We start from the raw sequence: 26,378 nt of genomic DNA on the forward strand, positions 1-26,378 counted from the left end.
CCCGCTCTGACTATGTGCAGAGGTCGGCTAGAATAGCAGCACGAGTTTAGTGTTTTGTTTTGGAGCCGTGCTGGATCCGCCTCTCATCTGGTGCACTGGGTGGAGTCATTAGTTTAAATAGCACTCCATCCCAGTGCTCTGAGCGGATTATAGGAATCACTTTGGTCTTGGAAGCTAGGAAGGAAGGTTGTCTGTTCCAGCCCTGAAAGATAAATGTGGTTTCAAGTTTTGTTGTTTGCTGTCTTGGTTGTTTTGTGTCATCTCTCCCATCCAGGTTCTGTGCGAGCAGGCTGCTCCTATTTCCCCTCTTCACCATCTCAGGGAATTTAGGGTGTTTCAGCCCAGGCACTGAGACACATCATACCTACCACCAAGGTTTGCATGTGGGCTGAGCAGTGCAGGGAGAGAGGTCAGGGATTAGCTAGACATTATAATCTGCCCTAACTTTGACTGTCATTGCTCAGCGGTTTTGTGATGGCATCAATTGAAGCGTTAGTTGACCGCATGCAAGGGCTATCCCTAGAGGTTGTGGAGCTACGTGGTTCGGTCACACGGTGTCAGAATGCTCTGGCATCTGGTGCAGGTCAAATTTGTGTGGAGCCTAACGTGGCTCTTCCTGATCGATTTTCAGGGGGTATGGATGACTTTATCTGTTTTAGAGAGTCCTGCAAATTGTACTTTCGGCTGCGTCCATCGTCGTCAGGTGATGAGAGTCAAAGGATATGTATAATTATTTCTCTTCTTAAAGGGGACGTGCATGCCTGGGCCTTTTCTCTGCCACCTGGTTCTCGGGCCCTCCGGTCGGTGGAGGAATTTTTTAAGGCTCTGGGATTAATCTACCCAGATCAGGTCTCGATGGCAGAGTCAAGATTACGTAATTTGTTTCAGGGGGAACATACTGCAGAGGCTTACTGTGTTGAGTTTAGGAGATGGGCTACTGAATCAGAGTGGAATGATCCCGCATTACGTAGTCAGTTTTGTCAGGGGTTATCTGAAAGATTGAAGGATTCCCTTGCTTTTCATGAATACCCAGACTCTTTGGAGAACGCCATGTCTTTAGCAGTACGGCTAGATAGACGTATCAGAGAGAGGTGTAGGGCTCCCTCCACGCAAGGGATCCCTTCTGTGAGTGGTTTCATCTCTACTGCCTTCCCGGGTGATGTTACAGGTAACTCTGGGGTAGCGCAGGAACCCATGCAGTTGGGTCAGGTTTCTTGCCATTCTGATAGTAGAGACTTTAGGAAATTGCACAAACTATGTTACTATTGTGGAAAGAGTGGTCATTTTATTTTTGCTTGTCCTTATGTTAACCCCTTAAGGACCAGGCTCATTTTCACCTTAAGGACCAGGCCATTTTTTGCAAATATGACCAGTGTCACTTTAAGTGCTCATGACTTTAAAACGCTTTGACTTACCCAGGCCGTTCTGAGAATGTTTTTTTTATCACATATTGTACTTCATGACACTGCTAAAATTGGGTCAAAAAAGTAAATTTTTTTGCATAAAAAAAATACAATTTTTGCCAAAATTTTTGAAAAATTAGCAAATTTCAAAGTTTCAGTTTCTCTACTTCTGTAATACATAGTAATACCCCCAAAAATTGTGATGACTTTACATTCCCCATATGTCTACTTCATGTTTGTAGCATTTTGGGAATGATATTTTATTTTTTGGGGATGTTACAAGGCTTAGAAGTTTAGAAGCAAATTTTGAAATTTTTGAGAAATCTTCAAAATCCCACTTTTTATGGACCAGTTCAGGTTTGAAGTCATATTGTGAGGCTTAGATAATAGAAACCTCCCAAAAATGACCCCATTCTAGAAACTACACCCCTCAAGGTATTCATGGGCATGGGTTGCCCTGATTCTGTAGTTTGCAAAAACACCCCATATGTGGTCGTAAAATACTGTTTGGCCGAACGGTAGCACATAGAAGGAGGGGAACTCCATATGGGTTTTGGAAGGCAGATTTTGCAGGACTGTTTTTGTTTATACCATGTCCCATTTGAAGCCCCCTGTTGCACCCCTAGAATAGAAATTTCAAAAAAGTGACTCCATCTAAGAAAGTACACCCCTCAAGGTATTCAAAACTGGGTTTACAAACTTTGTTAACCCTTTAGGTGTTCCACAAGAGTTAATGGCAGATGGAGAAACAATTTTGAAATTTCAATTTTTTGGAAAATTTTCCATTTTAACTCTTACTTTATTACTGGAAAAAATGGGTTAACAGCCAAACAAAACTCAAAATGGGTTGCCCTGATTCTGTAGTTTGCAGAAACACCCCATATGTGGTTGTAAACTACTATTTGGCTAAACGGCAGGACATAGAAGAAGGGAAACACCATATGGTTTTTGGAAGGCAGATTTTGCTGGACTGGTTTATTTACACCATGTACCCTTTCAAGCCCCCTGATGCACCCTAGGAGTAGAAACTCCATAAAAGTGACCCCCATCTAGGAAACTACAGGATAAGGTGGTTGTTGTTTTGGGACTATTTTTGGGGTAAATTAGATTTTTGGTTGCTCTATGTTACTCTTTTTTGAGGCAATGTAACAAAAAAATTAAATTCTAAAATTGTTTCTACATTCACCATTTAGTTTTGTGGAACACCTAAAGGGTTAACATAGTTTGTAAAGTAACTTTTGAATACCTTGAGGGGTGTAGTTTCTTAGATGGGGTCACTTTTTTGGAGTTTCTAGTCTAGGCTACATCAGGGGGGGGCTTCTATTGGGACATGGTGTCAAAAAAAAAACTGTCCATTAAAATCTGCCTTCCAGAAACCGTATGGAGTTCCCTTCGTTCTATGCCCTGCCGTGCGGCTATATAGCCATTTACGACCACATATGGGGTGTTTCTGCAAACTACAGAATCGGGGCAATAAATATTTAGTTTTGTTTGGCTGTTAACCCTTGCTTTATTACCGGCAAAATGGATTCAAATAGAAATTTTGCCCAAAAATGGGTGTTTTGGCACAGTTTTTATTTTATATTTTTAACACCGTTCATCCGAGGCGTTAAATTTATAGCGACGACTTTTACGCACGCGACGATGCCCAATATGTATGGCCCTCAGACTTTGGAGACACTAAGCAGGCATCCTAAAACTGCGGCCCTCCAGATGTTGTAAAACTACAATTCCCACCATGCCCTGCTGATGGCTGTAGGTTGTCTGGGCATGCTGGGAGTTATAGTTTTACAACATCTGGAGGGCCGCAGTTTGAGGATGCCTGCACTAAAACTAATATTTTTTGGGGAAAGAAAAATTGTTTTCGTGTCTCCAAAGGCTGAGAGCCATAGTGTTTTATGTTCTCTAGTGGACTGTTGGGGATTATAAAAATTTAGTACTCCATGGAAGTGTGATACTCCCTGAAGCAATCGATAATGCAGAGGCCCGGATGATCGGGGCACGTGTCACATTGAGTAGTGGTGTCCTTCCGTATCCCCCTCTTGTGACACACTCTGCACTTTTTTTGGGTTCATCCCTTCTTTCCAGTATGGGGGACCACACCTGGAAAGTGTTGGCCAGGGACGAACCCCAGGGCGGCTCGTACTAGGGTGGGCCACAGGATCCCTAGCATGTGGGGCCCCTGGCTCCGCCTGGCGGCGTCTCCGCCGCCTTAGTGGCTCATCGTCCTCCGATGATGATGAGGAGGATGCGGATGATAAAAGGAATGTGGGGTCATCCTCATCCTCACTGGGGCTCTCAGAGTCGGAGGCAATCTGGGCGTATGCCTCCTCAGCCGAGAACATCCGGCGGGCCATGGGTGTGTGTGCGTGTAGGTGTGCGTGTGTGGAAAACTTTATTATATGTGCGTGTGTGTGGGGGCAACGGGTGTTCGCGGTGATGGATGCCGATTAGGGGGACACAGGAGCTGGTGCTGGACGATGCTGCACGGTCAGGGTGCTGGACAGGAAGAGGAGGGGAGAGAGGAGCGCAGGAAGTTTGAATCTCGCGCCTCTCTCCCCTGCACCCTGGACAGCAGTGTTCAGCACCAGGGCCAGCACCGCCTCTCCAAATCCTCGGACTGCGATTGGTGGTGTATAATTACGCCACCGATCGCAGTCTTTTTCCGGTTCATCGGGTCACAGGACACCCGAATGGACCGGAAACTCAGAAAACCGCAGGTCTGAATTGACCTGCGGTTTTCTGCGATCGCCGATACGGGGGGGGGGGGGGGTCAAATGACCCCCCCTGCGTTGTTATAATGATTTCAGCCGGCGTCCCATTCCAATTAACCCCCGCGGCACCGGAATTCCGATTTTAAGTCAGGACGTACCGGTACGTCCTCGGTCCTTAAGGGCTCGGGAAATAGGGCGTACCGGTACGTCCTATGTCCTTAAGGGGTTAAACCGCAGGTGGAAGAAAAAAAGAAAAAAAAAAAAACTTCCCTGACACTTGGTAGCATGAATATGGTATGCCAGCTCCCTGCAGTTCCCGTTTTCTCCTTCCAGCTATGGTGGCGCTAGAGTCAAGAATTTTTTTTGTTGAAGTATTTCTTGATTGTGGTGCTGGGGTAAACCTAATTGACTTTCGTTTCCTTCAAAATCTAGGACTAAGTACTTGCACTTTAGAGAATGAGATTCTTGTTTTTGCAATTGATTCTTTCCCTCTTTCTCAAAGGAGCCTTACTCACATTGTTCATGGTATTGACTTAAGGGTGGGTGATTCACATGTTGAAATTATTTCTTGTTTTGTCATGAAGGATTTGCCAGCTCCTATAGTTTTGGGGTTGCCATGGTTGACTAAACATAACCCAATTATAGACTGGCAAGCGAGACAAATCATTGGTTGGAGTGAGTTTTGTTTGGATAATTGTCTTGGCACATCTATCTCTGGTGTGTCCATTACGGCTTTACCTCAGTATCTCTCAGATTTTGCGGATGTCTTTTCGGAGGGTGGGGCTCAGGAATTGCCCCCTCATCGAGACTATGATTGTCCAGTTAATCTCATTCCGGGGGCTAAGATGCCATAGTCTCGGCTTTACAACCTCTCTCAACCCGAAAGAGAGGTCATGCGAAAGTATGTCGCCGAGAGTTTGGCAAAAGGTCATATTAGACCATCTAAGTCTCCAGTGGCAATAGGTTTGTTCTTTGTGAAGAAAAAGGATGGATCACTGAGACCGTGTTTGGATTTCCGGGAATTAAACTGCCTTTGATCTCTGATCTTTTTGATCAGATTGTTGGAGCCAAGGTGTTCTCCAAGTTGGATTTGAGAGGGGCCTACAATATGATCAGAATCAAGGAGGGGGATGAGTGGAAAACGGCCTTCAATACGCACCAGGATCATTTTGAGAACCTGGTTATGCCTTTTGGGTTGACGAACGCGCCAGCAGTATTTCAGCGATTCGTCAATGATATCTTTCATCATTTGGTGGGGAGGTTCGTAGTAGTTTACCTGGATGACATTTTAATTTATTCTCCTGATCTGAAGACCCATCAGGATCATGTGAGACAGGTTTTGACGATCCTTCGGGAGAATAAATTTTATGCCAAATTGGAGAAATGTTTGTTTGCGGTGCAAGAGCTTCAATTCTTGGAATACCTGCTTTCTGATTATTGTTTTCGTATGGACCCCGAAAAGGTCCGGGCGGTTCTGGAATGGGACCGACCAGAGAATCAGAAAGCTTTGATGTGGTTCTTGGGGTTTACGAATTATTATAGAAAATTTATTTCAACTATTCTACCATAGTAAAACTTCTCACTGATATGACCAAGAAGGGCGCCGACGTCTCTGTCTGGTCGGATGAGGCATTGCAGGCCTTTTCGGCTATTAAGGAACGTTTTGCGTCTGCTCCCATTCTGATGCAGCCGGATGTGTCTCAGCCATTCGTAGTGGAGGTTAATGAATCAGAGGTGGGGGTTGGAGCAGTGCTGTCACAGGGTTCATCCCCTGGCAAGTGGGTCCCGTGTGCCTTTTTCTCTAAGAAGCTCTCGGTCGCTGAGAGGAATTATGATGTTGGAGATAGAGAGTTGTTGGCTATCAAGTTGGCCTTTGAGGAATGGCGTCACTGGTTGGAGGGGGCGTCTCACTCCGTTCCGGTATAAACAGACCATAAGAATTTGGCTTACCTGCAATCTGCCAAGTGTCTGAACCCTAGGCAGGCCAGATGGTCACTGTTTTTTTACCAGGTTCAATTTTGTGGTTACCTTTCGCCCAGGGGCCAAGAACATCAAGGCAGATGCCTTGTCTCGCAGCCTTCCTGGAGGAGGTGATTCAGAGGATCCTGCGCCGATTTTAGCGGATGGGGTGGTGGTCTCCGCTCTGTACCCTGAATTGGAGATGGAGGTGTTGGGAGCCCAGGAGGGGGCTCCTGGTTCTTGTCCCCCAGGGAGGTTATTTGTTCCTGAGGGCCTGCGATACAAGGTGTTCAAGGAACATCACAATACTGTCCTTGCTGGACATCCTGGTGGTAAGTCCACCTGTGATCTGGTGTCCCGGAGGTTCTGGTGGCCAGGGTTGCGTAAGAGCATTGAGAATTACGTGACAGCTTGTGAAACCTGCGCTCTGTCAAAGGTTGCTCATACTCGATCGGCTGGTTCACTTCTTCCATTGTCTATTCCGTCTCGTCCTTGGACCCACTTGTCTATGGACTTTATTACGGATCTGCCGAGTTCCTCTGGGAGAACAGTGATTTTGGTGGTAGTTGACCGTTTCAGTAAAATGGCTCTTTTTATTTCACTAACTAGTCTGCCTAGCGCTAAGACTCTTGCGCAGATTTTTGTGGAAAATATTGTGAAATTGCATGGTATTCCTTCGGATGTGGTCTCTGATAGGGGCACGCAGTTTGTCTCCAGGTTTTGTAGGGCGTTATGCTCTCGGCTTGGCATTCAACTTTCATTCTCTTCGGCTTTTCATCCGCAGTTGAATGGTCAGACGGAGCGTACTAATCAAAACCTGGAGACCTACTTGAGGTGCTTTGTGGCTGAGAATCAGGAGGACTGGTCCTCAGTCTTGTCCTTAGCAGAATTTGCGTTGAATAACCGTAGGCAGGAGTCCACAGGTAAGTCGCCATTTTTTGGCGCATACGGTTTTCATCCTCAGTTTGGTACCTTTTCTGGGACTGGTTCCTCTGGGATGCCAGAGGAGGAGAGATTCTCTTCTGCCTTATCCTCCATCTGGCGGAGGATTCAAGGGAATTTGGAGAAGATGGGTGAGAGGTATAAACGAATGGCTGACAAGAGATGTGTGACTGGTCCGGACCTGTGTGTGGGTGATCTGGTGTGGTTGTCCACTAAAAATATCAAATTGAGAGTGCCATCTTGGAAACTGGGTCCAAGATTTATTGGTCCGTATAAAATTTCTGCGGTGATCAATCCTGTAGCGTTTCGGCTGGATCTTCTGCAGACTTGGAGGATCCATGACGTGTTCCACAGGTCTTTACTAAAAAAATATGTGAAACCGGTGGAACCATCGCCATTGCCTCCTCCTTCTGTTCTAGTCGAGGGAAACTTGGAGTTCGAGATCTCCAGGATTCTCGACTCTAGAATTCTTCGGGGTTCACTTCAGTACCTGGTGCACTGGAGGGGATACGGCCCTGAGGAGAGGATGTGGGTTCCGGCGCTGGATGTCAACGCCAGCCGACTGGTGAGGGCTTTTCATAGGTCGCATCCGGATAAGGTTGGTCCGGGGTGTCCGGAGGTCACCCGTAGAAGGGGGGGTACTGTCATGCCCCTCTCTGACTATGTGTGAAGGTCGGCTAGAATAGCAGCACAAGTTTAGTGTTCTGTTTTGGAGCCGTGCTGGATCCGCCTCTCATCAGGTGCACTGGGTGGGGTCATTAGTTTAAATAGCACTCCATCCCAGTGCTCTGAGCGGATTATAGGAATCACTTTGGTCTTGGAAGCTAGGAAGGAACGTTGTCTGTTCCAGCTCTGAAAGATAAATGTGGTTTCAAGTTTTGTTGTTTGCTGTCTTGGTTGTTTTGTGTCATCTCTCCCATCCAGGTTCTGTGCGAGCAGGCTGCTCCTATTTCCCCTCTTCACCATCTCAGGGAATTTAGGGTGTTTCAGCCCCGGCACGGGGACACATCATACCTACCACCAAGGTTTGCATGTGGGCTGAGCAGTGCAGGGAGAGAGGTCAGGGATTAGCTAGGAGGTGACCCTTCCCCTGCCTCTCGCCTAGAGCCTGGTTGGTGGTTTATCTGTGAGTCTGAGTGCACGTCCGTCGTGACAGTGATATGATGCACAATTTGATAGTTGCGTAGACCCTCAGAGTCTGTAAATGTGGAGGTCCTGACCATGTATCTGCAATACCTTCTGTGTGTCAGGGCCAGAGATTGGAGAAATACAGTTGCAAGAAAAAGTATGTGAACCCTTTGGAATGATATGGATTTCTGCACAAATTGGTCATAAAATGTTATCTGATCTTCATCTAAATCACAACAATAGACAATCACAGTCTGCTTAAACTAATAACACACAAAGAATTAAATGTTACCATGTTTTTATTGAACACACCATGTAAACATTCACAGTGCAGGTGGAAGAAGTATGTGAACCCCTCGACTATTAACATCTCCAAGAGCTAATTGGAGATGAGATTGGAGGTGTTGGTTACAGATGCCCTGCCCTATAAAAAACACACACCAGTTCTGGGTTTGCTTTTCACAAGAAGCATTGCCTGATGTGAATGATACCTCGCACAAAAGAGCTCTCAGAAGACCTATGATCAAGAATTGTAAAATTGGAAGGGGTTATAAAAGTATCTCCAAAAGCCTTGCTGTTCATCAGGCCACGGTAAGACTATCTATCATGTGAAGGGAATCTATCATGTGAAACGGCAGGGGTTATCTATGTTTTAGAATGCCCCTGCAAGTTACAGTATGTGGGAAGAACACTTAGGAAATTGAAAGTAAGAGTGGGGGAACATTTTAATAATATAAAAAAGGGAATTGAGACTCATAGTGTCTCGACACATTTTAAAAGAGCACATCAGAAAAATCTGGTGGGTTTGAAATTCATGGGAGTGGAACAAGTGCATAAGAATTGGAGGGGATCCAGTAAAACAAATAAATAAAAAAGTGCAATTAAAAAGATCTAGGAATTTTAATAAACAGCAAACTAAGCTGCAAAAAACAGTGTCAGGCAGCTGCTGCCAAGGCAAATAAGATAATGGGTTGCATCAAAAGGGGCATAGATGCCCGTGATGAGAACATAGTCCTACGACTTTACAAATCATTAGTCAGACCACACATGGAGTACTGTGTACAGTTCTGGGCTCCAGTGAACAAAGCAGACATAGCAGAGCTGGAGAGGGTCCAGAGGAGGGCAACTAAAGTAATAACTGGAATGGGGCAACTACAGTACCCTGAAAGATTATCAAAATTAGGGTTATTCACTTTAGAAAAAAGACGACTGAGAGGAGATCTAATTAATATGTATAAATATATCAGGGGTCAGTATAGAGATCTATCGAGTCATCTATTTATTCCCAGGACGGTGACTGTGACGAGGGGACATCCTATGCGTCTGGATGAAAGAAGGTTTGTACACAAACATAGAAGAGGATTCTTTACGGTAAGAGCAGTGAGACTATGGAACTCTCTGCCTGAGGAGGTGGTGATGGTGAGTACAATAAAGGAATTCAAGAGGGGCCTGGATGTATTTCTGGAGCGTAATAATATTACAGGCTATAGCTACTAGAGAGATATCGTTGATCCAGGGATTTATTCTGATTGCCTGATTAGAGTCGGGAAGGAATTTTTATTCCCCTAAAGTGAGGAAAATTGGCTTCTACCTCACAGGGGTTTTTTGCCTTCCTCTGGATCAACTTGCAGGATGACAGGTCGAACAGGATGGACAAATGTCTTTTTTCGGCCTTATGTACTATGTTACTATGTTACTATGTTACTAAACACGCTACAACCCGCAGGTCTCAATATAGAATGGGACATGAGAGCCGTGGGTATGGCGTGATTAGTGTTTTTTTCATTGTGGCTGTGTTTTTTTTTTATTTTTTATCTTTGCAGCATGCTCTAGGTCTCTAGGATATTAGGGAGAATTCGGTGGATGAGGCTTTACTAGGTGAAATACGGAAGTTGTATTTAGCTGCAGTCAGTCTTCAGTTTCCTAGGATGGTGTTTAGACATGCATCACAGTGACTATTTATTTGGCCATATACATAGTAAGTTTCTACGGGAAATGAAATGTGATCTCTTTAACATATGGGGATGAGTGTAGACATACATAATTGCCCTTTATTTGAAGTGGTATTTTTAGTTGTGTGGGAATAACCTATATTTTTTTATATTTTTATATTTTGATGTATGCTATATGACATGCAGATTTTAGTTTTTACCGGGATATGTTTTTTAGGAATTTAAAAAGGATTTTTTTTTTTTTATTTGGAAATTGATCTAACGGAAGTAACACAGAGACTTACCACGTGTGACCAGAGATTTGAGTTTTTTTCAGTTGTGTCAATTGGAGAGGAGAAGAACGCCTCAGAAGAAGCGGACAGCGAAACCCGGGTTGGGCAAATAGATATTATATGTGATGTGAACAATTAGCGATCTTGTAAGTAAAATAAAAAATGTAGTGTTTCAATAACCCGTGCATTGTCGTGTTCCGTTTAAAGGATAAAAGAGCTGTGATTGCTGATGGATATTGAGACTGAGGAGCTGGAATTGTTTTGAATCGAGATAAAATCGTCTTGTGGAAGTGTTGCTGTGTGTGAACTGTTACTTACTGATGAAGTTCAAGCGCAGACCCTGAAATTCAGTTTATTTTGGTTAAGAAAGGAGAAGAGACCTTCTCCTGTTGTTTGGGACTGCTGCTGATTGTGCCGCTTGGAAGACCACACTAAATATTGTTTGAGTGCACACATACTGCTCCACCATGTTGCTGAAATGCTGGTGCTGGTTGTTGTGGCGTGCTGACAAAGCTTTCCCACATTTCAGCCATGCTAACCCTGCCTTCTGAAGGTGCTGGTAGTGCCCCAGCTGCGTTGGCGACCTCTTCCTCCTCCTCTGCCTTCGCCGTGTGCTTCCACTGTGCCCCCGCTGTCAGGTGGGAATGCCACCAGCAGCGCATCTACCAGCGTGCGCTTGTACTCGCGCATCTTACGATTACACTCCAGTGATGGAATTAAGGATGGTACGTTGTCCTTGTAACGGGGATCCAGCAGTGTGGCCACCCAGTAATTAGCATAAGTTATAATGTGGGCAACTCGGCGGTCGTTGAGGCAACGAAAAACTGTCCTCTGTGGGAGGTGTATTGTCTGTGTCCTCTGTATCCCCCCAGCCACGCACCAGTGATGGCCATGAGCTGGTTTGGGTGCCACCCTGCTGTGAATTCGGTTCCTCCTCCTCCATCTTCTCCTCCTCATCCTCCACCTTGTCATCCTTCAGAACGGTGCCCTGGCTGGACAATTGTGTAGCTGGCATTTGTGGGTGCAGGAACCCACCCTCGGAGACCCTTTGAAATGATCCCTCTTCCTCCTCCCCCTCTGTGCCACATCCTCTTCCATCATCGCCAGGAGCGTTTTTTCAAGGAGGCATAGAAGTGGGATAGTAATGCTGAGAACGGCGTTATCGGCACTGGCCATGTTGGTGGAGTACTCGAAACAGCGCAACAAGGAACACAGGTCTCACATGGAGGCCCAGTCATTAGTGGTGAAGTGGTGCTGTTCCGCAGAGCGACTCACCCGTGTGTGCTGCAGCTGAAACTCCACTATCGCCTGCTGCTGCTTGCACAGTCTGGCCAGCATGTGCAAGGTGGAGTTCCACCTTGTGGGCACGTCGCATATGAGGTGGTGAGCGGGAAGGCTGAAGTTACAAGCCCTTACAATCCTTGGTGGTGGAAGGACATGCGCCAAACTGCTATCCGCCTCAGGCCCAGCCGCAACTGCATTTACACAGTGTGCTGTTATGGAGATATAACGTCCATGACCGTGTATACTAGTCCATGTGTCCTTAGTAAGTTGGACCTTGTCACAGATGGTGTTGCGCAGTTTACACCTGATTTTGTCCACTACTTGTTTGTGCAGGGAAGGGATGGCACGCCTGGAAAAGTAGTGGCAGCTGGGCACGACGTACTGTGGAACAGCCACCGCCATAAGGCTTTTAAAACTTTCCATCTTCACCAGACGGAATGACAGCATTTCAAAGGACAGTAATTTTGAAATGCTGGTATTCAGGGCCAGGGATCGCGGGTGGATAGGGGGGTACTTCCTCTTCCGCTCCAGTGTTTGGGAGATGGAAAGCTGAATGCTTCCATGGGACATTGTGGAGATGCTTGGTGACCCAGGTGGTGGTGGTGTTGCTGGCAGAGCCTCTGTTTGCGGGGTGGCAGGTGCCACTGTAACTCCAGAGGTGGATGAAGAGGCCGGGACTGCAGCAGAAGAGGAAGCAGGAGGAGTCAGAGACCTTTCTTGGTTTTTGAGGTGTCTACTTCACTGCAGCTCCTGCTTTGCACTTAGATGCCTGGTCATGCAGGTTGTACTCAGGTTGAGAATGTTTATGCCTCGCTTCAGGCTCTGATTGCACAGCGTGCAAACCACTCGTGTCTTGTCGTCAGCACATTGTCTGAAGAACTGCCATGCCAGGGAACTCCTTGGAGCTGGCTTTGGTTTGCTCGGTACCTTGCTGCGGTGGGCCGTAGCAAGCGTACTGTCTAGAGGATGGCCGCTCTGCTTTTGCACCCTGCTCCCTCTTCTGCTGTGCTGGTTTCTCTTCCTCCGAACTACACAGGTTACTCGCATGACCTTGATTCCATGTGGGGTCAAGGACCTCATCGTCCTCCACATCATCTTCCACCCAGTCTTCACCCCTGGCCTCCTCAGTCTGCACACTTTAAAAAGCCACAGCAGTTGGCACCTGTGTTTTGTCATCATCCGAGACATGCTGCAGTGGTCCTCCCATGTACTCATCTTGAAACATAAATTGTTGCGCATCAGTACACTCAATCTCTTCCACTTCTGGGGCAGGGCTAGGTGGATAGCCCTGGGAAACCCTGCTAGCAGTGTCATCAAAAAGCAGAAGAGACTGCTGCATGACTTGCTGCTCAGACTGCTTGGCTGATTTGCAAGGGGGTGAGGTGAAAGACTAATGGACATCACCTGCAGGTGCCAACTCTGATCTTTCAGCAGGAGACTGAGTGGGAGACAATGTAAAGGAACTGGAGGCACTGTCGCAACCCAATCTACTATCGCCTGTACTTGTTATGGCCTCACTATTCGTAGAGCCGCATTAGGCTCGACCAAATACCGCTGAAGGTTCTGTCGCCTACTTGCACCTGAGGAAGGTGTTTCACTTGTGCGTGTAGCTGACACAGATCGACCACGTCCTCTCCCTGCAACAGGAGCTCCACCAGCAGCACCACTACTGGGGCCACATCCCTTATTTGACGCTCTCCTCATATTTCTCAAATTTAGAATCTTGTCCAAAATGGGTGTTTTTTAATAGCAGAATAGAACAACAGTATCTAAAGGGTGTATCTCACAATGACAGATGAGGAAAAGTTTTTTCCCCAAAATATATATATATTTTTTTTTATAGCAGAATAGCACAACAGTATCTAAAGCATGTATATCACACTGACAGATGCAGACAAGGATGCAAATTAAGTATTTTGCCCAAAAAAGGGTGTTTTTTGAATAACAGAAAATGACAGCAGTATATAACGCTTGAATTTCACAGGTACAGATGCAGACAAGGACGCAAATTAAGTATTTTGCCCAAAATGGGTGTTTGTTTTAATACCAGAATAGCATAGCAGTATCTAAAGCATGTATCTCACACGTACAGAAGAAAACAAGGCCCAAAATGCAGCAAGGGCTATAAAATTTAGTATTTTGCCCAAAATGTGTTTTTTTATAAATAACAGAATATGACAGCAGTATATAACGCTTGAATTTCAAACGTGCAGATGCATCAAGGGCTGTAAAATTGAGTATTTTGCCTAAAAAGGGTGTTTTTTGAAACCCAGAAAATTATTGAAGTATTTCAAGCTTGTTTTTAACAATCACAGATGCAGCAAAGACTGCAATATTAAAGGGGTTATCCCATCTTAGACAATGGGGGCATATCGCAAGGATATGCCCTCATTGTATGATAGGTGCGGGTCCCACCTCTGGGACCCGCACCTACAAGGAGCACGGAGCCGGGGAGAGGAAACCTGGGGTCTGTCCAACATGAGGCGCAGCGCCCCGTCTCTCCCATTGAAGTGAATGGGAGCGCACTGCACATGCACGGCCACCGCTCACATTCATTTCTATGGGGCAGATGGAAATAGCCATTTTTTTTTTAACAGAATATGACAGCAGTATATAACGCTTGAATTTCACACGTACTGATGCAGCAAGGGCTGTAAAATTGAGTATTTTGCCCAAAAACTGTGTTTTTTAAAACCCAGAAAATTATTGCTGTATTTCTAGCTTAAATTGTACACTGACTAATGCGGCAGAGGCCCAAGATGGAGGGTATTGCCAAAAATTGGTGTTTTTTTAAACCCAGATTATTATTGTAGAATTTTAAGCTTGGATTTGAATGTCACAAAAACACAAATGCTGTGCTGGCGCACTGAGCTTTCATGAAATGGCTGTGTCACTGGGCTCAGGGCAGGGTAAAAAGATTGTGCATTGCACCCACACAACTAAATCTAGGTAGATCGCTGAGTTAACAAGCACTTCTGATTAAATATTATTTCCTATTATCTCCCTTACAGCAGCAGGTTTCTATGGCATTAGAATATTTTTTTTCCCTGAGTTTTTTGTCTAACCAGACTATCTATTACTCTGTAATTCGTCTAGCGCCATTCTATGAAAACAGTAGGTTTAAAGAGCACACCAAATGCTTCAAAGTACTTCTTTATTAACTTCAACTTTTCTTCATATATAACACTGCCGCCTCCACTGCAGATAGCCCATGTACATAAAACGTGTTGAAAAGATATCACAAAGCGGCGGTATGATTAATATGGTGGGTCAACTGATCAATCTTGTCATTCAACATAAATTGGTGGATATATTTCTCTCTTTAGTATCTATACTCTCACTTTAAGTTATTTAAGCACTTTATGATCTCTCTGAAAGGTATATCTGTTGTCTAACTAATAGTTCTGCTTGCTCAACTTGGTTTGCAGTTTGCAGTATGCAATTTCTTATGATCTGGTATAAGCAGTTTGCAGTTGGTATGCAATTTGTATGGAATCTGGTTTGTATGCTTGCAATTTGAATTTGGATTGTGAACTTTGGTGGAACTGTAAGTAAACACACATATAACTGGTTCAGTATACAGTTCTAATCACTATATTAACAGTAGGAACATTATATAACTGTTTTAAATACCTAATTTGGCCTTTCTGCTTCCATAAAACACAGCTGTGAATGTCTGTTCAGCTCCTCTCTCTGGTGAATAATCATCCCAGCAGCAGCTGCTAGGGGAATTTCCCACAGAAGCTGTGTGTGAGGCTGGCTATAATTTGTCAAAACTCCTGGGCTGTGTGAGGCTAGCTAGGATTGGTCAAGACTCCTGCATAGCAACACCAGTTTAACTCTATGGTTTGTGTTGTGTCTGCTGTGTCATTGAGCTTACCTTACATTATATAATGAATCTTAAAGGCACATTATCCTTTTCTGCTTTTGTGGACACAAAATATAACTATTATATGACATCCAAACATGAAGTCACTGTAAATAACTCTGCTTTTGTCTTACTATGTCACACAAACATAGGAACTGCATTAAAGGGGTTATCCCATCTTAGACAATGGGGGCATATCGCAAGGATATGCCCCCATTGTCTGAAAGGTGCGGGTCCCAGCGGTGGGACCCGCAACTACAAGGAGAACGGAGCAGAGAAAGTGGAGGAGGGCGCACTGCGCATGCGCAGCCGCCCTCCGTTCATTTCTATGGAGCCGCCGAAAATAGCCGAGCGCTGGCTCGGCTATTTCCGTCGGCCCCATAGAAATGAATGGGAGCGTTGGCCACGCATGTGCGGTGCACTCCCATTCACTTCAATGGGAGAGGCGGGGAGCTGTGCCTGTTGGTGGTCGGACCCTGGGAAACCCGGGGTCCTCCAGCCACAACTCTCCCCGGCTCCGTTCTCGTTGTAGGTGCGGGTCCCAGAGGTGGGACCCGCACCTATCAGACAATGGGGGCATATCGCAAGGATTGTTTAAGATGGGATAACCCCTTTAAGGTTATTGGCAGGTCTAGCTGTAAAAACACACAAGCTATATTAGCAACCTAGGACAGGTCTTAGCTGGCCAGCTACACTCCCTCCAAAATTACCTATAGTTCTTTGTTCTTAGTGGTAGGACTTGAACATGAATTTGAGGAATTTTCCATCAGGTTCTCAACTTCCAAGTGTCTTTTATCTCTCTCAAGTAGAACAACTAACTTCTGTATAGGACGTTCCAACTTGAGTGAGTAGTGAGACGTTTTCCTTTTTTGTCAAGTTTTGAGTCTCCTATTTGTAACAACACTCTTCTTACTAGTTTGTCTTCATCCTTTTGAACTTCTAGAACTTTGGCCAATTTCCATTGACTTCTAGGTAAATCTTCTTCTTTCACTAATACTATATCCCCAACTTCGACATTTCTTCTGGGTGTTAGCAAATATTATGCTAAGAAGTAAATGGCAAAGTACTCTTTCCTCATCTATTCCAAAACTGTTCTGATAGATATTGAACTCTTCTCCATCTCCTTTTAGCATATAAATCCTCTTTGGTGAACTTGCCAGGTGGTGGCTATAAGGAATCAGACTTATGGTGAAGTAGAAGGCTGGGAGATAAACTGTCCAAACTTGTTGGATTGTTGATGTTATCAACTGTAAGTGGACGACTGTTAACAATAGATATTACTTCATAGAAAAGGGTCCTAAGTGAAGCATCATCTATTCTTCTGGCGTTCTTTTTCAACACTGAACTTAACACATTTCTCACAGTTCTGATTTGTCTTTCCCAAACGCCTCCTTTATGGCTTGTATGTGGAGCATTCATATGGAAATTACACTGTTTCTCTAACAAATACTCAGTTACTTTTTCCTTATCAATCTCTTTTAGAGCTTTCTTCAATTCATTCTTTGCTCCTACAAAATTATATCCTTGTTCAGGTCTAAGCTCTCTGACAGTACCTTTAATGTCTATGAAACATCTTAAGGCATTGATGAAGGTGTCAGTTGACATATCTTCTAACATTTCCAAATGCTCTGGAGCTTAGACATGCACATATTAGTCCATATATCTTGTACTCCTTGCGGTTCTGTTTGGTGATGAATGGGCCAAAACAATTCATTCTCTGCTATAAAGAAATAGTGGTGATGGATTTAGACGATCTCCTGGTAAATCTGCCATTCTTTACTCTTCAGTAGGTGTCACGGAAGGTGTACAGAAAACTAGAAGACACAAATGAAGATCTGACTGACTTGATCCAAAACTAAGGAACAGGAGGGTAAGCCCTGTAAGAGCCCTAGCTCTCTCCCTTACTGCTCAGCCTATGCAAAAATCTCAATGGTAGAAAATTGCATATCCTCGTTCCTCAACTGTATGCACCTGAACACCCTATAATAGTGAGGGGACACGACCTCCGGCTCCCTACACTTAATACGGAGGGAGTCAGGGTCACCTAGGATCAAGCCCACAGGCAAACAAAAATAAAGAAAACAGACTTATCTTGTGGATGCAGTAGTAACAGCTTCTAGCATCAGCACACTCCAGGAAGTTGTATAAACCGCAAAGTGATGCAGTATGATTTTGAAAGCAAAACCAAAGGAACCTCAAGCAGGAGGTTCTGAAGAACATCTGTCAGAGCTTCTCAGATGTCTGGTGGTGACAGTACCCCACCTTCTACGAGTGGACTCCGGACACTCAGAGCCCACCTTCTCAGGATGGGACCTATGGAAAGCCCTGATGAGACGAGTGGCCTTAATGTCTGTCACTGGGACCCACATCCTCTCCTCAGGACCAAAACCCTCCCAATGAACGAGGTACTGGAGAGAACCGCGGACAACACGAGAATCCACAATCCTAGAGACCTGAAATTCAAGATTACCATCAACCACAATCGGAGGAGGAGGCAAAGACGAGGGTACAATGGGTGGGACATAAGGTTTTAATAAGGACTAATGAAAAACATTATGGATCTTCCAAGTCTGAGGAAGATCAAGACGGTAGGCAACAGGATTGATGACGGACAAGATTTTGTAAGGCCCAATAAACTTAGGACCCAACTTCCAGGAGGGAACCTTCAATTTGATATTCTTAGTAGACAACCACACCAGATCAGCAACATTCAGGTCTGGACCAGGCGCACATCTCTTATCCGCCACACGCTTATATCTCTTACTCATGCTCTATAGATTATCCTGAAACTTTTGCCAAATAGATGACAAAGACGAGGAGAATCTGTCCTCATCAGGTAAACCAGAAGACCCCTCTCCAGAGAATGTTCCAAACTGCGGATGAAACCCATATGCACCAAAAAATGGTGACTTATCAGAGGACTCCTGACGACGGTTATTTGAAGCAAACTCAGCAAGGGACAAAAAAGAACACCAATCCTCCTGATTCTCCGCCACAAAACAGCGCAGATATGCCTCCAGATTCTGAGTGACGCACTCTGTCTGGCCATTCGACTGCGGGTGAGAAGCAGAAGAGAATGACAACCGAACCCCCAAGTGAGAACAGAAAGCCTTCCAGAATCTGGAAACAAACTGAGTGCCCCTATCAGAGACTATGTCTGAAGGAATACCATGCAATTTGACAATGTGATCAATAAATGCCTGCGCCAGCGTCTTAGCATTGGGCAAGCCAGGAATGAAATGAACCATTTTGCTAAAACGGTCCACCACCACCAGAATCACAGTCTTCCCCGAGGAACGAGGCAGGTCCGTAATGAAGTCCATGGACAGATGTGTCCAAGGACGGGAAGGAATGGGTAACGGAAGAAGAGGACCTGATGGCCGTGAATGAGGGACTTTGGCACGAGCGCAGGTCTCGCAGGCTGCCACAAAACCCTCAACCGACTTACGAAGCGCCGGCCACCAGAATCTCCGAGCGATAAGATCCACTGTGGCTCTTGCCCCCGGGTGCCCAGTAAGGACAGTATCGTGGTGCTCCTTAAAAATCTTGTGTCTTAAAGCGAGAGGCACAAACAACCTCCCAGGAGGACAAAGATCAGGAGCCTCTGACTGGGCTACCTGAACCGCAGAGACCACCACACCTTCAGCCAAAATGGGACCTGGGTCTTCAAAATTCCCACCTCCTGGAAAACAACGTGACAGGGCATCCGCCTTCAAATTTTCAACCCCAGGGTGGAACGTGACAACAAAATTAAACCTTGAAAAGAACAAAGACCATCTGGCCTGTCTCGGGTTCAGACGCTTGGCTGACTCCAAGTAGGCCAGATTCTTATGGTCAGTAAACACGGTAATAGGGTGTCTGGCTCCCTCTAGCCAATGGCGCCATTCCTCAAAAGCTAACTTGATGGCCAACAACTCCCTATCTCCCACATCATAATTTCTCTCTGCGGAGGAGAGTTTCTTCGAGAAAAAGGCACACGGTCGCCATTTGGCAGGAGAGGAGCCCTGAGACAAGACCGCACCCACACCCACCTCAGAAGCATCCACCTCAACTATGAAGGACAGAGAAATATCAGGTTGTACCAAGATGGGAGCGGAAGCAAAACTCTCCTTGATACTAGAAAATGCCTTACGTACCTCTACCGACCAGGAAGAAAAATCTACCCCCTTTCTAGTCATATCAGTGAGTGGTTTAACAACAGAGGAATAATTCAAAATAAACTTCCTGTAATAATTGGCAAAACCCAAAAAATGCATCAGCGCCTTCTGATTCTCAGGAAGCTCCCACTCAAGCACAGCACGGACCTTCTCGGGGTCCATGCGAAAACCAGAAGCGGAGAGAAGAAACCCCAGAAATTGAATTTCTGGAACCGCAGACACACATTTTTCCAGTTTAGTGTACAATTTATTCTCCCGCAGGATGAGCAAGACCTGACGTAAGTGTTCCTTATGAGTTTTGAAATCAGGAGAAAAAATCAAAATGTCATCTAGATACACTAATACAAATTTCCCAATTAAATGATAAAAAATGCTGTTCACAAAATGCTGAAAGACGGCTGTAGCATTTATCAAACCAAAAGGCATAACCAAATTCTCAAAATGGCCCTCAGGGGTATTGAAGGCCGTCTTCCATTCGTCTCCTTCTCTGACCAGGTTGTATGGCCCTCTTAGATCCAACTTGGAAAAAACTTTAGCCCCAACAATCTGGTTAAACAGGTCTGGGATCAGAGGAAGCGGATAAGGTCCACGAATTGTGATACTGTTCAGCTCCCTGAAATCCAGACATGGTCTTAAAGAACCATCTTTTTTCTTAACAAAGAAAAAAACTGCGGCGACAGGTGACTTCGAGGGTCGTATGTGTCCCTTTCTCAGACTCTTAGAGATATAAGCACGCATAGCGACCCTTTAAGGTTGGGAGAGATTGTATAAACGAGATTTAGGCAGCTTGGCGCCTGGGTGAGATTAATAGGGCAATCATACTCCCTGTGAGGGGGCAAGTCCTGAACACCACTCTCAGAAAACACATCTGAAAATTCAGAGAGAAAAGATGGTACAGTCTTAGTAGAAACCTCAGAAACAGATGTCGTGAGGCAATTCTCTCTGCAAAAGTCACTCCAACCATTTATTTGCCTCGCTTACCAATCAATGGTGGGGTTATGTTTAGTGAGCCAGGGTAGCCCCAACACTAGAGGAGTAGGCAACCCGCTTAGGACGAAACATGACACATCCTCAACATGAGTATCACTCACAATCAAACGGATATTGTGAACTATGCCCTTTAACGATTTCTGAGAAAGTGGAACAGAAACAATAGCAAAAACAGGTATATCCTTTCCCAAAGTGCATACCTGGAAACCATGAGTTATAGCAAATTGATTATCAATGAGATTGACAGCTGCTCCACTATCTACAAAAATCTCACAAAACATGTTCTTGCTCTTTAGCGCCAGCCTGGCAGGTAGGACAAAACGGGAACTTCAAGCAAACGGAAAAGCTTCAATTTCAGCATCAACCTTGCCAATAGTAACAGATGGAATGTTTTTAGAGGATTTTTTCTTTTTGTTTCTTTATTGCTCTAAAAAAACTGTCTGAATCTCCTAGCGGGACAAACATTTGCCAAATGATTTATACCTCCACAACAGAAACAAACCTTCCTATGAGAGCTGAATCCTCTATTGTCAGAGGCAAGCAAACCCAGCTGCATGGGATCCTGCTCAGAGGGGATTGAGAGCGACTGAGACCCCTGTGCACTGAATGAGACCGCCACACTGTCCTTGGACTGAGTATGACAGGAAGGAGTGATCTCTCCTCTCTCTCTAAGACGCCTGTCAATACGAACGCCCCGAGACATGGCAGAGTCCAAGGAGGTAGGTCTCTCATGAAAGGCAAATGCATCTTTCAATCCCTCTGAAAGACCATGGCAAAATTGACTTCGGAGTGCAGCATCATTCCAACCAGTATCAGCTGCCCATCTCCGAAATTCTGAACAGTATATCTCTGCGGACTGTTTACCCTGGCATAAAAGACGTAGTCTAGACTCAGCCAGAGCAATACGATCCAGATCATCATATATCTTTAGCCCATTAGGGCTAAAAAAAAATCATCCACTGAACAGAGGGGCCGTGCCCCCACCGGCAGCGAAAAGGCCCAGGACTGAGCGTTATCCCTGAGCAACGAGATGATGATCCCAACCCTCTGCTCCTCATCACCAAAGGAATGGGGAAGTAGGCGAAAATGGAGTTTGCAAGCCTCTCTAAAACGAACAAAATTCTCACTACCCCCGGAGAACATATCCGGGAGTGAGATCTTAGGCTCTGAACACACTCCATGAACGCAAGCTGAAATGGTCACCTGAAACTGAGAAACAGTTTTACGAAGATCTGCTACCTCCAATGAAAGACCCTGCATGTGTTCAGTCAAAAGTGAAACCGGATCCATGCTTGAGACGGTTTTGGCGGTTTATAATGTCACGGAAGGTGTACAGAAAACTAGAAGACACAAATGAAGATCCGACTGACTTGATCCAAAACTAAGGAACAGGAGGGTAAGCCCTGTAAGAGCCCTAGCTCCTAGAAAATTGCATATCCTCGTTCCTCAACTGTATGCACCTGAACACCCTAAAATAGTGAGGGGACACGACCACCGACTCCCTACACTTAATACGGAGGGAGTCAGGGTCACCTAGGATCAAGCCCACAGGCAAACAGAAATAAAGAAAACAGACTTATCTTGTGGATGCAGTAGTAACAGCTTCTAGCATCAGCACACTCCAGGAAGTTGTATAAACCGCAAAGTGATGCAGTATGGGAAGAGATTTAAAGGGATGCAATCAGTGCAACTACATGACAGCTGAGAGAGGCTAACGAGATGAGAAAACGAAAGCAAAACAAAAGGAACCTCAAGCAGGAGGTTCTGAAGAACATCTGTCAGAGCTTCTCAGATGTCTGGTGGTGACAGTAGGTCTACGTGCCTTTCTGCAGACTACACATTTACTTATATACTTTGCTATATCTGCATAATTCTTGCAGTATTTCTTTTGATCTGAGGATTACTGGGGCCAAGAATCCCAATGGATCAAATATAGAAGCCATTGCAGAAAGAATGGTTTGTCTAGTTGCAACTTTCTCTTCAATAGAAACTTCAAAGAAGAACTTGTTTTCTACATTCCATCCCAATCCAAGTACATTCTGAACTGGAAGATGATCATAAATGAGATCTACATTCTTCATTGTTGCTGCACATTCAGAGTCACTGATGGATTCCAGTACCTCTCTGTTCCTTGAGACAAATTTGTGAAGGCGCAGGTTTCCTCTTGCGTATAACTCTTGGCTTTCTTTCACTAGTTTGATTGCAGATTCTGTAGACTCTAAACTTATGAGACCATCATCTACATAAAACTTTTTCTTCAGAAAATTTTCTGCTGATGGGCAATCCTTTTATTCTGATTACCCAGGTACTTCATACCATAATTGGCACAACCTGGAGATGATGCTTCTCCAAACAAGTGCACTTTCATTCTGTATTCTGCTGGCTCTGTATCTGTATCTCCATCCTCCCACCATAGAAACATCAGGAAGTCTCTATCTTCATTCTTCACTGTAAACTGGTGGAACATCTTTTCAACGTCACACATGACTGCTACGGGATACTTTCTGAATCTACAGAGCACTTCAGGCAGAGTGTTTGTAAGATCTGCTCCTTTTAGTAAATGATCATTCAATGCAATACCATTGTACTTTGCTGAGCAATCAAATACTACTCTAATCTTATCTGGTTTCTTTGAGTGGTAAACACCTTGATGCGGGATGTACCACTCTTCTTCTTTAGGCTGATTATTAACTTTCTCTGCATGTCCATCTTCAAGGATGCCTTCCATAAATTTCAAATAATCCTGAATGCATTTTGGATCTCTTTCTATCTTTTTCTTCAAAGATTTATGCTATTTGGCAGACAATGTCGTTCTCTAAAAGGTAAGGGCATTTCAAGATAGCCTTGTTGATTCTGCTAAATACTTTTTTCTAGTGAGTGTACAAACTTTATGTCTTCTTGGGATACACTCTTTTCTTTAGAACTTATGTCTGCAAAGTTGGATTCAAGGATCTTGACTACTGTTGCTGGACTTATGGTTGGTAACTCTTGGACAGATATTCGATTACACAATCCTGTCACCGGTCTTGAGTTTGCGATCTGCTGTTTTCCTCCAACAACACCCCATCCTAGATCAGTTTGAACAGTATAGGGTTCACCCTTTCCTCCTGTGATTACCTTTCGAGATATCAAGGCTTCGGGACAATCGTAGACTATCAACAGTCCAACTCCAAACTCCTTCAGTAGGGACATTTCATGAGATATGACAGATAGGTGCTCCCATTTATTGGCTGTTTCACAGGTAGGCATGCTATCTCGATCTAGAGGTATATCATCTTTTGCCTAAGCTGGAGGTAGATCTAATGTGAAGTTTTAATAAAGTCCTCTAACTCTCAGTCCTTTGACCCTTTGACTGTTCACTAATGTGTCTCTCCCCGTCCTTGTGGTGAGTTTCAGCTTCACTGATTCTGTAGCCACTTGTAATTTCTTGCAGATTTTTTGATCAATGAAGGTGACGTCACTCTGGGCATCAAGTAGCGGATAGGCTTATACCTTCTTGTTCCTCCTTTTAGGATTTGAAATGCAAACTGGTACAACCATTGATGTGCCGTTGCTTTCTCCTTCCCTCACTCTGCATAACAATACCAATATATTTTTTTTCTTCCTCAGCATCTTTAGGTAATGAGGATTTATCTTTCTTTGGACATTCTTCATGTAGTGGTCTGGGATGGCGTCCTTTGCAAATGCTGCATGTGGCCTTTTTCTTACACTCCTTAGTAACATGGGCTTTTCTTTTCACAGTTGGTTCTCAAGTACAAACATTTTCTTTTTATCTAGGGACTTCTCCTTAAATTGTTGGCACTTGTGTATGGAGTGGTTCTCTCCACAGAACATGCACTTGAAGGTAGTCTGAAGATTTGTTGGTTCTGTCTCTCTACTGATCCCAGTTGGGACTTTGAACTTGCTCTCGTAGGTATCTGTACCTTTAGCTGTGGTGTTGGTTGCAAAACTAGTTACTCTTGCATGTCTTATCTCTCTTGCAGGCCTTTCAATTAAGGATTTTAAGACGTAAGGTGATGTTACTGGATTACATGCTATCCATGCTTCCTCATTGACAAACTCAGATAACTCTTTAAAACTTGGGAAGTTATTACCTAGACCTAACTGTTTAATCACATCTAAAAGCCACTTCTTCAGGTAGCTTAGTTAGCATCCTATGGTTTTTTACATAGTCGTTCAGTACTTCCGGTCCTTGAACATGTAGGATGGCATTGCTGCATGCTTGCAGGAAGTCACCTTACTTTTGGAGTCTGAAGTGTTCTTTAGGACCTATTTTAGGCCAGTTATTCAGTTTCTCTCTAAAGGCTCTTTGTACTAAGAAAGGATGACCATATCTTGCATTTAATTTTTCCCAAGCTTGCTTGTAGACTTCTTCATATTTTCTATAGAAGTTACCTTCAAGAACTTTTTGGGCTTCTCCACCAACATATCTCTGAAGGTAGAATAACTTGTCAACTGGACTGAAGCAATGCAAAACTTGCCTTCTATTCTATGATCTTCATATTTTCCAGTAGAGCTAGAGGGTAAATTCACACACCTTTTCCCTAACACTGGACTAGGCCTCTCTTTGTTTTTATGAGCAGGGATGGAAGAATAATAACTTATTTCTTCACTACATGCTGAAGATTTACTTTCATTCTCCTGGGCATATGAAGGGAAGTAGGAGTCTGTTTCCTAACTTAGTACAGATTTGAACCTATGACTACTCTGACTCATATCCTCCTCATGTCCTCTTAGTCTGGCTTCTATGATCTTAACTTCTTTTGGCCTTTCCAGACTATTCATCTGTTGGCGCTGTGCCTCAATTTCAGCTTCCAATTGATGGCGCTGTGCCTCCATGTGAGCTTCCATTTGATGGCGTTGTGCATCCTTTTCAGCTTCCATTTAATGACGTTATGCATCCCTTTCAGCTTCTATTTGATGGCGTTGTGCATCCATTTCAGCTATCCATTGGTGATGAACGTCTTAGCTCATCTGTTTGGGCTATATTTGTTTGAGGCAAGACTAATGATGCATCAGACTCTTCTACCTCAGACAGGTTCACTTGCTCTTCCCCCTCTACTTTATCTACCTTTGTATCCTCTAACAGTGACATGGTAATACTAGGTTCAGACATTTTACTTTAAATACTATAACAAACAATACGAATATTAAGAGTCCTTTCCCTTTAAATGCAATACTGACAAATGCAGAAATAAATGACTTTCACTCTAAATACAACAGCGATAAATGCAGGCAATAAATTACTTTCTCTTGAAATGCTTTAGAGTCCGTGTACTACAAACTGTTCCTTTCTTTTTATTTAAAGTCTCTTATTTTTTAACACAAAAAAGTCTCTTTATGCCAAAGCCTATATGCAATGATTAGTAATAAAAGGAAAGCTCTGACCTTATTCTGAAGAGCAGGATACTGTAATATGAAGGTTGCTGGAACAAATGTCCTAAAGGAGACTTGTCTTTTTTTTATATGATGCTCTGCGCTGACTTGTGATGCTTTGTGATGACTTGTAAAGATCTGTGATGACTTGCGATGAGCTGGCTTGGATACATTGATGCAGGCTTTGGGCCTAGTGGCGGGAAATTAGCTGACTGCAGTACGTGGTTTCTCCATGGATAATGGTGCGGGCGCTCTAGCTCTGGACTTTGACCTCCCACTATGCGTCTATTTCTCTCTCTAGGGATCGCAGGAGGGTTGGCGATCCTTCTCTGA

Source organism: Bufo gargarizans, chromosome 5 (assembly GCF_014858855.1).
Source record: "Bufo gargarizans isolate SCDJY-AF-19 chromosome 5, ASM1485885v1, whole genome shotgun sequence".
NCBI classification, from domain to species: domain Eukaryota; kingdom Metazoa; phylum Chordata; class Amphibia; order Anura; family Bufonidae; genus Bufo; species Bufo gargarizans.